Below are 14,701 nucleotides of genomic sequence, written 5' to 3'. Positions count from 1 at the left end.
GCGCTGTGTGAGAGGCAATAACACAATATATATAAAGCAGTATTGTCACGACCACCATGGCTGCTACCCATGCCTCCCATACTATGGTTACCCCTGGGGTCCCTAATAGGGCAGTACATGCTCTGGTGCTTACCTCCGCTGGCAGTCCCCAGGTTGCTGGGCTGTGTACTGTTGCGCTGTCACCTGCTGGTGACAGTGATGACGTGTGCGCTGGTGACATGCGGGTACTGCTCGGCGTGGGGCCTGAGGCTCCATGATGCTCTGTGCCTCTGTTTGGGCCTTGCTGGACACACAGCCTGGAGTGTGCTGCACATGCTTCCTGCAGGCTGGGAACTGTCGCCGCCCCTAGGCGGCGGCCATCTGGTTTCTCCAATGGGACTGCACTGCCAATCACTGCCACTGCCAATCAGCTCAAACCAATTGCAGTGCAGCCCTCCTGATAAATACTGACTGACTAGGTCTAGGAGTCAGTCAGTACAATGATGTCCTTCCTTCATCTGAATCCCTCCTGCTGACAGCACTGCTGCCTGCCAGGTATCTCCAAGAGGAATCCTGCTTGCCTGCTGTACTCGACCATCCACCTGCAGGACCCTGCTGCCGCCTCTACGGTCCAAACAAGGTTAGCCCCCCCCAAAGGGGATCACCCTTTTCCTCACCTGACGGTCACTTTACCTGCAACCCTCCTGGTCACAGCTATTCAGGCCTGCTATTATTCCTTCCGGATTCCAACTTCCAATCGTCCAATCATCCAATCTTTCATTCAATTCTTCAATCATCAATCCAATCATCTTTCCAAGTATATTCTTCAGTTCGATTATTCAAGTTTACGTTTATTATCCAATCTACACTTCAAACCATCTTCAGATATCACCCTCGTGCTCCACCCACTACGAACTTTACAATAACTTTTATATATCATTGACTTTGGTTATCGCATATCTTCAGTATAACCTTTGTGCCACTATTCATCTCCTGTATTACAGTATCTTTATTAAAACTGGTTTTCTTTTATCCAATTGCATCACTCCCTTCTGTCGTTTATGCAAAAACCTTACATCAAGGCACCTAGCCTCCTTTACACTCCAGCTTGTGCCACTGTGAGCGTGACAGTTTGTACTGACTCCATGGATCCAGCATCGGGTCAGGAGAAAGGAACTGCTTCTGTTCAACAACTTGCGGGCCCAGGAGCAGGTCTTTCATGCCCTCCAGGACCTGTCTAAAAGACTGGACAACATACAAACCACTTTGAATCAAGGGTCAACTCCTACATCGGCGCCATCGCCTAGACCCACAGTTTCGACGACAGGAGTCACAGCTCATCTCCAGTTACCTACCCCAACCAAATTTGATGGCAACCCCAAGAACTGTAGGGGTTTTATAAACCAATGCGAAATTAATTTTCAACTCCAGTCTTCGTATTTTCCTACAGACCGAACCAAAGTTGCCTATGTAATATCGCTACTTACCGGCTCAGCCTTCAACTGGGCATCTCCTCTATGGGAAAAAGCAGACCCCTTGCTGTCAGACTATGCTCGATTTATCAGTACTTTCAAAATTATCTTCGATGAGCCAGGTCGAATTAGCTCTGCTGCCACTGAGATATTGCGCCTACGTCAAGGTTCCAGACAGTGGGTCAATACCTTATCCAGTTTAAAATCCTGGCAGCTGAGTTGGCATGGAACGAGGAGGCTTTCCTCACAGCCGCCCTGAATGGCCTCGCCGACAAAATTAAAGACGAACTAGCGGCTAGAGACCTGCCCTCCAAGTTGGAGGATCTAATCTCCTTGTGCACTAAGATCGACCTAAGGCTCAGAGAGAGACATCAAGAGAGAAGCTGAGCATCTTCTAGTCTGCATCTGCCTATACCCAAAACTCCGCCACTGCCGACGGAAGAACCTATGCAGGTTAACCGTTTCAAATTGTCCTTAGCCGAACGAAGATGTCGGCATGATGAACACCTATGTCTTTATTGTGCTGATCCACAGCATTCCGTGGATTCTTGTCCCAAGAGACCGGGAAACGCCAGAACCTAACCTGTAAGAAAAAGGGCAGGTTAGGGGTTGTTACCACCTCTCCAAATACTAAAGACTGTATTTTTCAAGTATCCCTACAAATCAAACAACAGCTCCGACATTTACCAGCACTCCTGGACTCAGGAGCAGCGGAAAGTTTCATCACAGCTGATGTCGTCAAACGTTGGCAATTACCAACTGTTCCCCTTCAGCGTCCAGTATACCTAACAGCTGTGGATGGGAGCCATATATTAGGTGAGACTGTCACTTTACAAACCCGGCCTTTGATTCTACAGATCGGTCTGTTGCATGTAGAAAAAATACAGTTTCTCGTCATTCCCAAGTCAACATACCCAATTGTTTTGGGCCTCCCCTGGTTACGTGCCCATAACCCTCATATCGACTGGGCCTCATCCCAGGTCTTGGCGTGGGGTGCTGCCTGCACCAAGTCTTGCCTCAAAACAGTGACACATCCCGACAAGTTACCCTCCAAATCCCAGAAGGGTTACCTACCTCATATAGAGACTTCGCTGACGTATTCTGCAAAAAGGCTACTGACCAATTACCTCCTCATCGTTCATGGGAATGTCCCATCGACCTACTACCAGGTAAAAATCCTCCACGATGCCGTACGTACCCCTTGTCCTTGCCAGAGACTTAGGCAATGTCATAGTACATAAAAGAAAATCTTGCCAAAGGGTTCATTCGTCCTTCATCCTCTCCTGCTGGGGCTGGGTTTTTCTTCGTTAAGAAAAAGGATGGAGGGTTATGGCCTTGTATCGATTATCATGGCCTGAATGAAATCACCATCAAAAATCGTTACCCACTGCCACTTATCACAGAGTTGTTCGATCGTATTAAGGGAGCCAGTATATTTACCAAGCTAGATCTATGCGGAGCTTATAATCTTATTCACATCCGAGATGGAGATGAATGGAAAACTGCCTTTAATACTAGAGATGGACATTATGAGTATCTCGTCATGCCTTTTGGGTTGAATAATGCTCCCGCAGTTTTTCAATCCTATAAGAATGAGTTATTCAGAGATCTTCTGTACAAACATGTTGTGGTTTATCTCGACGATATTCTTATATTTTTCAGCAGTCATCAAGAGCATCAAGAACTCGTCAGAGAGGTACTGTCACACCTTAGAAAAAATCTTCTCTTCTGCAAATTGGAGAAATGTATTTTCGAGGTGCCTTCCATACCCTTCCTGGGATATATCGTGTCAGGTTCTGGTCTAGAAATGGACCCAGCCAAAGTAGAAGCAATCCAGTCATGGCCTCAACCTCATACTCTCCGAGGGGTCCAAAGGTTCCTCGGATTTGCGAACTACTACAGAAAATGTATTAAGGGATTTTCTACAACTGTTGCCCCCATCACTGCGCTCACTCGTAAAGGTGCCAATCCCTCCAACTGGAATCCTGAAGCTTCCAAAGCCTTTATCACTCTAAAAGAAAATTCATCACAGCACCAGTGCTGGCCCAACCAGATGTCATGTTACCTTTTACATTGGAGGTTGACGCCTCTTCCATCGGTGTAGGAGCTGTGCTCTCTCAGGCAAAAAGTGATGGACAGTTACATCCTTGTGGGTTTTTCTCTAAAAGATTCTCATCGGCTGAGAAAAATTATGCCATAGGGGATCAGGAATTATTGGCCATCAAAATGGCACTAGAAGAGTGGCGTTATTTATTGGAGGGGGCAGTCCATGTCATTAATGTTGTCACCGATCATAAAAATTAGCTTTATTTGAAAAATGCACAATGTCTTAATCCCCGGCAGGCCACATGGGCATTATTCTTTGCCAGATTTAATTATAAGTTGTCTTTTTCTCCAGGAGTAAAGAACCGCAAAGCAGATGCGCTTTCTAGGTCATGGGAAACAGAGGAGGAGTCCAGATCCTTTGAAGGGAGTCCAATTCTGGATCCAAGTGCCTTTGCTGCTACCACAGTGCAAGTATCGGTGCCTCCAGGTAAAACGTTTGTCAAACCTAATTCAAGGAGTCAAGTCTTGCGGTGGGCCCATGATTCAAAATTCTCCGGGCACCCATGGTTTCAAAAGACTTATGAATTATTGTCCCGAAAATATTGGTGGCCTGCTCTAAAAAAGGATGTGCAAGAGTATATTGCATCCTGTCCTCATTGTGCCCAACATAAGTCATCTAATCTAGCGCCAATAGGTCCATTGAGACCACTCTCGATCCCACGGGGACCGTAGACTCATTTGTCGATGGACGTTATTACAGATCTGCCATCTTCAGATGGTTATAGTACCATATGGGTGGTTATCGATCGTTTCTCAAAAATGGCGCATTTCATACCTCTGAAGGGGTTACCTTCAGCTCCCAAACTTGCTGATTTGATTTATTAAAGAGATCTTCAGAGTCCATGGACTACCCAAAGAGATTGTGTCCGATCGAGGGGTTTAGTTTGTGGCTAAATTCTGGAGAGCATTGTGTAAAGTCCTCAAGATTCGACTTAACTTTAGTACAGCCTATCATCCACAATCTAATGGCCAAACAGAAAGAGTCAATCAGGATGTAGAAACATTCCTGCGTTTACATGTGTCCTCTTCTCAAGTTGATTGGGTTGAGGTGTTGCCTTGGGCCGAGTTTGGCCACAATAATCAGTATCACTCGTCTGCATCTTCTACTCCCTTCTTTATTAACTATGGCTTCCATCCCAAGGTTCCTGATTTCCAGCGGCTCCCTGCAATATCTGTGCCAGCGGTAACTTTGACCCTCCAACAACTGCGTCATCATTGGAGAAAGGTCAGGTCGCCTTCGGGTTCCTTCAATGAAGTTTGCACTGCGGTTCATCGGTCCTTTCCCAGTTCTGCAGATCATCAACCCGGTTGCCTACAAATTAAAATTACCGCATTATTTAAGGGTTCCCAACTCTTTTCATGTCTCTTTACTCAAATCATTGATTCTAAACAAATACCATGCAAGTCTCCCCAAATCTCCTAAAGTCTTTACTCACAGGGGCGTGGAATATGAAGTGGCTCGCATCCTAGACTCTCGTATAAGGTACAAGAGACTCCAGTACCTGATCGATTGGAAAAACTATGGCCCGGAGGAGAGATCATGGACCAATGCCACAGAGGTACACGCACCCAATCTTGTAAAAAGTTTCCACAGGAAATATCCAGCTAAGCCTAAGGAGTGTCCTGGGGCCACTCGTAAAGGAGGGGGTGCTGTCACGACCACCATGGCTGCTACCAATGCCTCCCATACTATGGTTACCCCTGGGGTCCCTAATAGGGCAGTACATGCTCTGGTGCTTACCTCCGCTGGCAGTCCCCAGATTGCTGGGCTGTGTACTGTCGCGCTGTCACCTGCTGGTGACAGTGATGACGTGCGTGCTGGTGACATGCGGGTACTGCTCGGCGTGGGGCCTGAGGCTCCATGATGCTCTGTGCCTCTGTTTGGGCCTTGCTGGACACACAGCCTGGAGTGTGCTGCACATGCTTCCTGCAGGCAGGGAACTGTCGCCGCCCCTAGGCAGCTGCCATCTCGTTTCTCCAATGTTACTGCACTGCCAATCAGCTCCAACCAATTGCAGTGCAGCCCTCCTGATAAATACTGACTGACTAGGTCTAGAAGTCAGTCAGTACAATGATGTCCTTCCTTCATCTGAATCCCTCCTGCTGACAGCACTGCTGCCTGCCAGGTATCTCCAAGAGGAATCCCTCTGCTTGCCTGCTGTACTCGACCATCCACCTGCAGGACCCTGCTGCCACCTCAAGGTTAGCCCCCCAAAGGGGATCACCCTTTTCCTCACCTGATGGTCACTTCACCTGCAACCCTCCTGGTCACAGCTATTCAGGCCTGCTATTATTCCTTCCGGATTCCAACTTCCAATCATCCAACCGTCCAATCATCCAACCATCCAATTGTCCAATCGTTCAATCATCCAATCTTTCATTCAATTCTTCAATCATCAATCCAATCATCTTTCCAAGTATATTCTTCAGTTCGATTATTCAAGTTTACATTTATTATCCAATCTACACTTCAAGCCATCTTCAGATATCAACCTCGTGCTCCACCCACTACGAACTTTACAATATCTTTTATATATCATTGACTTTGGTTATCGCATATCTTCAGTATTACCTTTGTGCCACTATTCATCTCCTGTATTACAGTATCTTTATTAAAACTGGTTTTCTTTTATCCAATTGCATCATTCCCTTCTGTCGTTTATGCAAAAACCTTACATCAAGGCACCTAGCCTCCGTTACACTCCAGCTGGTGCCACTGTGAGCTTGACAAGTATATATAAAGCAGCTCTATTACATTTAAATTAAATTGCATGGAATTGTCTGAAAAAAGTAACAAATTTAAGGTGATAACAATGTTAAAAACAATTAATATGACTATTTCATGATTTACTAGAGCAGCCTTTTATATGCAGGAGGGGTATCTGGCTTGAACTGAGTTCTCTATTTATGTGGCTGGGTGTTCAAACAACAGCTTAAATGTCTCACCACTGATGGTTCTGGGATTTTTCCAAATGGGTCCAATGGTTCTCACTAGGATGCGGCTGTGCACTGTTGGTAAAGAGCCGCTGGAGGAAAACCAAGGACCTTGTGGGGCTTCCCAGATTTTGGTGGAAAAGATTTGATGTGTAGGATATTTGGTTCCAATCCAGGACTGCTCTCACTGCTACCAACACGTTTCACTGAGCTCTGTCAGTTTTTTCAAGGTGATAGCATGGTGTGGCCATCTTGGGTTTATGTACCCTATTTGATTAGTGATTACTCACCCATGTTACACATAATCCCATTGTTAACATACATTTTACACAAAGTACAATTATAAAAATAAATAAATGAACAGAAGACAGACCTTATATAATCGTTTTCAATTTTTTACGAAAACGAGTAGTGTGTACTTGCTAAAAGAGTATAATCTCTCTCTGAACCTGGAGTAGCAGCGCTTCTGCTGTATTTCCAGGTTCCAGGACTTAGAGTGACGAATATCCGACCTACAGTATGGAACGCACAGGTCATTATAAGTCTTACTTCAGAGAGGCAACATGTATTAGCCGTATTGTGGAATCTTGTGGAATCTCTGTGTGAGAGGCGCTCAGTAGGCTTGCCATGGACGCCGGGGACAGAGTCGGGCTGCCGTGGAGTCACTACACTAACTACGCTAGGCAGCTGTTGGGCTGTCACTACGCTGGCAGCCGTTGGGCAGCCGCGGAGTCTCTATGCTAGGCAGCCGTTGGGCTACGCTGACAGTGTACCAACTATTAACACCTACACCATGTGAAACTATTTTAATGTATTCCTCATAGAAAGCACAGTTTTGAACCTTCTCCTTACTGGATGAAATAAAGTCTGGTTCTTTATTTGTAGCAGATAGACACCATAAAAGGTAACAGCTTGGCAATTCTTGAGATACAGCATGGCAGGTTTTTCAGCAAGCAACACATAGGTTTCACAAAATCCAGGTTCACTCCAGATCCCTAGTGTAAATTCAACACTCCACTAGCCTATTGCCCATACACTAAAAGGCATCCTATATTTGCATATCAGACCTGCACAACCGTTAGGTGGAACTTTGGACAATTCCTCTTTACAAGACTGTTTCAGTTCAGCAATATTCTGTGGAATGAGGTCATGCCAAAGCATCTCAATTGAGTTGAGGTCAGGACCCTGACTGGGCCACTCCACAAGGCGTACTGTATTTTTTTCTGTTGAAGCCATTCTGTTGTTGATCTACTGCTGTTCTTTAGGTCATTGTCCTGTTGCATCACCCATCGTCTGATGAGCTTCAATTGGTGGACAGATAGCTTTAAGTTCTCCTGAAAAATGTCTTGATAAACTTGGGAATTCATTTTTCCGTTGATGATAGCAATCTGTCCAGGCCCTGAGACAGCAAAGCAACCCCAAACCATGATTCCCCCTCCACCATACTTAACAGTTGGGATGACGTTTTTATGTTGGTGTGCTGTACCTTTTTTTCTCTCCACACATATTGTTGTGTTCCTTCAAAACAACTCAACTTTGGTTTCAGAATATTTTGCCAGTAGTGCAGTGGAACATCCAGGTGTTCTTTTCTAAACTTCAAAGGTGCAGCAATGTTTTTTTTTTTTGTGGACAGCAGTGGCTTCCCCATGGTGTCTTCCCATGAACTCCATTCTTGTTTAGTGTTCACATATCGTAGATTCGTCAACAGGGATGTTAGCATGTGCCAGAGATTTCTGTAAGTCTTTAGCTGACACTCTAGGATTCTTCTTCACCTCACTGAGCATTGTGAGCTGTGCTCTTGCAGTCATCCTTACAGGACAGAATCTCCTAGGGAGAGTAGCAACAGTGCTCAACTTTCTCCATTTACAGACAATTTGTCTTACCATGGACTGATGAACATCAAGGCTTTAAAGGTGTGTACACACGGGAGCAATATTGTGTGAAATCGCTGGGAATATGGTCGCTGAGCGACCATATTGCCAGTGATTTGGAGCGCAGGTGGCGATAAATCGCCAGCTGCGCGCTCCCGTGTGCACTGCCTAATGGTCGCTGGTCGCAGGAGAATGCTCCTGCGACCAGCGGCTTTCCCCGCGATCGCTGTGCCGGGAGGTCAGCGCCGGGGAGATCAGCGTTGATCTCCCCAGCCCTGTGCGGCTGCTCCCTCCCTACTCCGTTCAAAGTGACAGCAGCAGCGTCTGCTGCTGCTGCACTCCCCCTCCGCCCCGTAGCAGTGTGAAAAGGAGACACTGAGCAATATGATTGCTGGGGATATATTGCTAGCAATATATCCCCAGCAATCATATTTCCCCGTGTGTACACAGCATTAGAGATACTTTGTAACCCTTTCCAGCTTTATGCAACAATTCTTAATCGTATGTCTTCTGAGTGAGCCATGATTCACATTAGGCAATGTTTCTTGAGAATAGCATAGGGCAGCTTTAACCAACACCTACAATCTCGTCTCATTGATTGGACTCCAGTTTGGCTGACTCCTGATTCCAATTAACTCTTGGAGAAGTTATCAGCCTAGGGGTTCGCATACTTTGTCCACCCTGCACTGTAAATGTTTACATGGTGTGTTCAATAAAAACACGAAAACATATAATTGTTTGTGCTTATTAGTTTAAGCATGGGGTTTTTCACAGTTTTTTTTTACCTGAATGTCGACACAGTCAACATGGACACAGGATAATGTGCAACGCGTCCCCTCACATGGCTCGCCATTCTTTGGCCACGGTGCCTCGCTGCGCTTGACACACTATTTTATTCTCCCACCACACCCTAGTGGATGCTAGGGCATGAAATACCGCCTGTTGGCACATGTTGGCTGAAAAAACTGTGAAAAACCCCATGTTTTTTTTTTCTAAATTGTTTTTATTTTCAAGATCAAACACATTAACAAAACACTTTGCAAGACAACATTATGACTTACAGTCATTTTCATTTCTCTTTTATATTTAGTATCGACATATGCTTGCAAATCTAAAGGTCATATAACAGGAATTTTGTTAGAGAACATTCTTCAATCAATAATAATGCAAGAATTCTGAACATATTCGAGAATTATTCATCAATTGTGTGATAAAACAATCAGGTTTTTTTTATGTATGTTACCTTTGTATGTGTAATTATCAATAAACAAACAGTTGTCAGTATCATAGCGTCTATCATCTTTTATATAGAAAAAGGTGATGTAATCCCTGATAAAATATATGTTATTTTGTTTTAAGTGCAATTAAGTGCCCTTTCAACATGCTATGGGGACCACAGGGTTCTAGTTACGCCCCTGACAACAGCTGTAAATAATCTGTAGGTTTTAATTACACCTCCATGATCTGGGATTTTATACATACAGTAAGTGAACCTTTGTGATGGCTGCCATCGAATAGTTCTTATACAGTGGTTAGTTTCTATTGATGTCAGAAGCCAGCATCCACAATAGGATCACAGGGTCCCATTGTCTTTCTGCAGTCAATTAGAATTTTCTTTTAGCGAAGGGCAAGGCATTGCAATGTGCAGCAATCTAGTTGCTTTGGCATCACAAATCAGTTATGGCACGCCTCAACAGTAGGCTGGATATCCCATTGTAATGGTTTGCAACTATCAATGATTTTGGTGTGATGACAGTGGGTTTACTATGTTTGTCACCAGTGGGGTAATGACAAGTTTTGCGCCTGTGGCCAGGACCCGCAGATCTAATAGTCTGGGTCCCAGCGCTCCTCTTGGCTCCTTATGAAAAATGTCCTTCACAAAAGGGCTGCACCGAAGAGCAGACCATTTTTATGGATGCCGCTGCCTCCACTAGCATCCTCGAAAATTGTCTGCTGTAAAAGGGTGGCCATTTTGTGAGGGACATCTTTCATAAGGAGCCAGGGGGAGTGCCGGGACGCAGACTAGTAGATCTGCGGGTCGTGACTCCTGGGCCCTAGACGCGATGGCAGCGTAACAATAGCCCCTGTAGACCCCCGGCACCCACACTTACTCACCACAGGGTCTGCGGCACTAGTGTTATGCCACTGTTTGCCACCCATTAAATGGTAAACATTTGATGGTCTTGCGATGGTCCCATCCCCAGTCTCAAAAAGGGCTTTCGATGGCTGATACCCAACCATCATTTCATGGTGGGCTTCTAATGTCTATCCCAGGGCTGCCTACCTGACCTGCTCCTTCAGGGAGAAAATGCTCTGTTCCTGGACTTCCCTGGTAATGTATGAATGCCATCGCCTGTGGTAAAACACCTTTCTTATCAATTAACTAGCTCCCCACAGGTGCTGGCAATCATACATTACCAGGGAAGTCCAGGAACAGAGCATTTTCTCCCTCATGGAGAGGGTCAGGTAGGCAACCCTGGTCTATCCCCATCTAAGGGCAAAAATGTTGCAGCCAGGGCATGCTGTTAAGTGTAGTTCCACATCAGTTTGACTGTCAGACGTTGCATACTACGTCTACAGCAGTATTCAGTGGAGCTGTCATTCATCCTTTCAACGGGGCCCCCTGCCCAGCATCTCACTCCCCGCTCTGACACACACCGCTGACTGCCGCTACGTACTGCGCGCGTGTGAGAGACCCGGTGCCATCAGATATTGTTGGCAGGTGCCCCCCGACTTGCCAGACATTGGCTGCTAGCAGCAGCAGGTACCCTGACCGGCCCGAGCTAGGCGTCTGCCTTTGTCTGGTTGGGGTAATTCTGCGCATGCGCACTGACTCCGGCCTGTCTGGCCTATCAGGGTATCCGTACAGCGGCTGTTGTCAGAGAACGGCTCCCGGCTGACACTGATGGGGGAGACAGGTGAGTGCGGAGAAGGGAACGGGCCTTTGGGACGTGACGGCGGCATAACGTCCCTATGTTTGCCCGCTGTCTGTGGTACGGAGCTGGCTCTGCAGCTAGGCCTGTCCTTTCACGTTATTGCGGGCCTGCACCGCCCCCTCCCGGCCCGGCACCCGTGCTGTCAGTGCCCGAGCAGCGTAGCTGTCAACTGCGAGGTGATGGAGGATGCTATCCCGCCTCCCGGTGTATTCCCCCGGTCCCCGGGGTCTGGGTGCCCTGTTCCTGTGCTGGCTGACACCTGTCCCGTTATACTGTCCCGACTCGCCACTGTTATTACTGCCACCGCCTGCCCCGCATATCTGCCGCTGCGCCACACAGGCTGTCCGTCGCCGCCAGTGATGCTCCCGCTCACTGTAATGCACCTAATGCTGGGATGCCCCTGCCCGCTGCTGCCGGTGGTGCTGTGACCCGCTGTCATCTGTCTGCTGTCACCTGTCATATCCCCCTGCATTGCTATCACTATATCAGTGTACTCTTAATACCAGACTGACATTCACCCCCCTGTATTATTACCCCTGATTCATCCCCCTATATTACTATTCCAAATAGCAGCCTGTCACAGCTCCCTATACTACTGCCTCCCTTGTCACAGCTCCCTATACTACTGCCTCCCATGTCACAGCTCCCTATACTACTGCCTCCCATGTCCAATATACAGCATACTTGCCACTGATAATAGACCACATCCCGCTATATAACTGCCCCTGATATCAGCCTGTCCTATGCCCTATATTACTGTCCAACATATTCGGCTTGGCATGTCTTCATATATTCTTGCTCCAAATAATTTCCCTGTCATTTGCCTTTATTAACTGCAACCAGGGACGGACTGGGCCACTGAATTGGCCCTGGCATTTGGGCACGCGCACGACGTGAAGTCATGTGTGTACATGCCAGGTACGCATACGCCTGTCGACCTGAGCGATCTAATGCATGTCGACTATACGACTATTGACCTAGTGACTGAATACCCCTTTAAATTGGGTACCAATGTTCACTATCTGGCTCTGTTGTTTTTTATGTTTTACTTCTGTTCTCAAGAGGGGCCAAATATATTAATCCATTTGCAAGTCTGAAACCCTAACTTCCTGAAAGTAATTTCTTCAATGTTATGCTTCAAATGTAAATAAATGATAGTCATACAATCTTAATAGAAAACATTATTAAACATTCAATGTGGGTAGGAACATATCACACTATGCGGTGGATGCATAAAAAATATTATATTTACAAATAAAGTTACACAAAGCATTTGGTGAAGCATTTCGACCAGTCTGAAGCAGATATGTCGTCTACATGCTGGATTAAGGTTACCACTGCAGTTTTTGGTGACTTATAAGTACGTATGTACCTTGTGCTTGATTTGTGGGAACACGATGACCAAGCTCATGGATGCGTTCATGGCCCTGGCCTAGACTTTTCTGGACTTCTGGGCTTGGAGCAGTGTTGTGATGGAGAAGGACACCAAAAGCTTTTGGGCAGTGCCTTGAAATGGCTTCTAGCACTTGAGGCATGCATTGTTTGGTGTCACCAGACCCTTACAGATTATGGTCACACTGCATATATTCAATGCCGTGGGCGAGCGGTGACTGCGAGCAGGACTTTTTGCTCGCAGTCACCGCTCACCCTGTCAGTATTCAACTGACCCCCCTCATTCTCAAATTCCCCCTCGCTCTGTTTTTTGAGCGAGGGGGAATTTGCGAATGTGCCTCCAAAAACTGCGAGAATCGAGGCTAATTAGAGCGAGTTTGCTGCACTAGCCTCGGCTCTCGCAGTTTAGGGGAATCCTCGCAGTTCTGTGACAGCGAGGATTCCCCCGGAACGTTGCATAGTGCGCGGGGGTTAAACTGCGAGGATCACTGGTTTTCTGTGATCCTCGCAGTTTAACCCCGTCGCCGGCCACTCGCACCGGCATTGAATACCTGCCATTGTGTCACTGTCTACCTATGCACTGCACATTCAGAAACATATTGCATACCCCTTGTTTATAGTTATAAAGGAAACCACTAGTCCCAATTTCCCTGGACAATATTTACTATGGATGTTATAATACTCTTAGGCATTTCTATAATGGGTGCATGGTGCACATGGGTCCAGGGGGGTGGTGGTGGTGGTGGTGCACAATACATCCATACATCCATGCATCATAGTTACCTCTCCAGAGTCCTGTGGCGGCATTTGGGCAACGGATATACAAATCACTTGAAAAATGGCAGCTGCAACAATTTCTGAGTGATTTGTGCATACGCACTGGATATGACTCCGTTATCAAAGCGCGCCATGTTCCCGGAGACCTGCGCATGCACAGTAGACTCTGGCATACTGCCAGAGATTACTTGCTATCATAGAGGGAGTTCAGGTGCTGATAACTGCCAGATTCTAAGGTTTAACATTCTAAACAAAACAATGAGAAAAATCAGCTTGATTAAGCTTTAGCAATTGTTATTACCTTTGCAGTTTGGAAGCACTTAATGATTGTTGAACTGTTTATTCATGCATTGTATTTGGTAATAAATAAGGTGAATTGACAAACTGAAGGATAAAATAAATGGTAACATATCAGCCTTTGAGCTTAAATAAAAGATAGGGTTGCAAGCATTGAAATGATACCGTGTTTCCCCGATAATAAGCCCTACCCCGATAATAAGCCCTACCCCAGATTTGGATCATTTGTCCAAAATAAGCCCTCCCCCGAAATTAAGACCTATGAAATTTCCCATGTATTTTTTTGCATTTGTCAAAGTGTAGCCCCGCTCAGCCCCGCTCAGCCCCGCTCAGCCCCGCTCACCCCCGCTCACCTCCGCTCACCTCGCCTGTTCAGTAATACCGCGGCTCCCGTTCCCAGGGATGCATTGCGGTAGGCGCGGTGTGACGTCACGCCGCGCACATCACGCGGCTGCTGATCAGTGCACACAGCGCCGGCGGGGCTGAGATCCGGTAAACAAACACAAACAGGTGGGGCAGGTGGGGGCATGTGGAAGATTGGTTGACTGGGATGGGAATTGTGGACTGGGGCGTTTTTTTAAAGGAGCAGTGGGGCATATTTTTAAAGGAGCAGTGGGGCTGTCGAGGTCTATTAAAATAAGCCCTCCCCCGAAAATAAGACCTATGGTCTTTTTTGAGCGAAAAAAAAAATAAGACAGTGTCTTATTATCGGGGAAACACGGTAGATGCTGTTTCTTCAAACAGTATGTCATTTCCAAAATAATGGAGAATGGAAAAATGCAATAGCTCCATCTAGTGGATTTGAGCTTGTTTGCTAAACAGATTTGTAACCAAATATCTGAGTCCAAAGTAATTTAAGGTTACTCTTGTGTTGTTTACATGCTACTTAGTTGTAAATCATCCATCTTGAAAAATAGCATTAGCAACAGTGTTGGTA

The 14,701-nt window shown here is 46.3% G+C and overlaps 1 protein-coding gene across 9 annotated transcripts in view; it reads left to right on the top strand.

Moving 5' to 3' along the window:
• The first annotated feature begins 11,036 nt into the window (after positions 1 to 11,036).
• Positions 11,037 to 14,701, top strand: part of EP400 (E1A binding protein p400) — a 111,505-nt gene continuing 107,840 nt past the window's right edge. For 4 of the 9 annotated variants that reach the window (XM_083150081.1, XM_083150076.1, XM_083150070.1 and 1 more), the window contains exon 1: positions 11,038 to 11,280. The gene's annotated coding sequence lies outside the window, so the exon portion shown is untranslated. Of the gene's footprint in view, positions 11,281 to 14,701 lie in introns of all 9 variants that reach the window. The other 5 variants (XM_083150067.1, XM_083150087.1, XM_083150094.1 and 2 more) reach the window with 3 other exon arrangements.

Source organism: Crinia signifera, chromosome 1 (genome assembly GCF_055691185.1).
Source record: "Crinia signifera chromosome 1, ASM5569118v1, whole genome shotgun sequence".
Lineage (NCBI taxonomy): Eukaryota > Metazoa > Chordata > Amphibia > Anura > Myobatrachidae > Crinia > Crinia signifera.
This window is presented reverse-complemented; position numbering and strand designations above follow the sequence as displayed.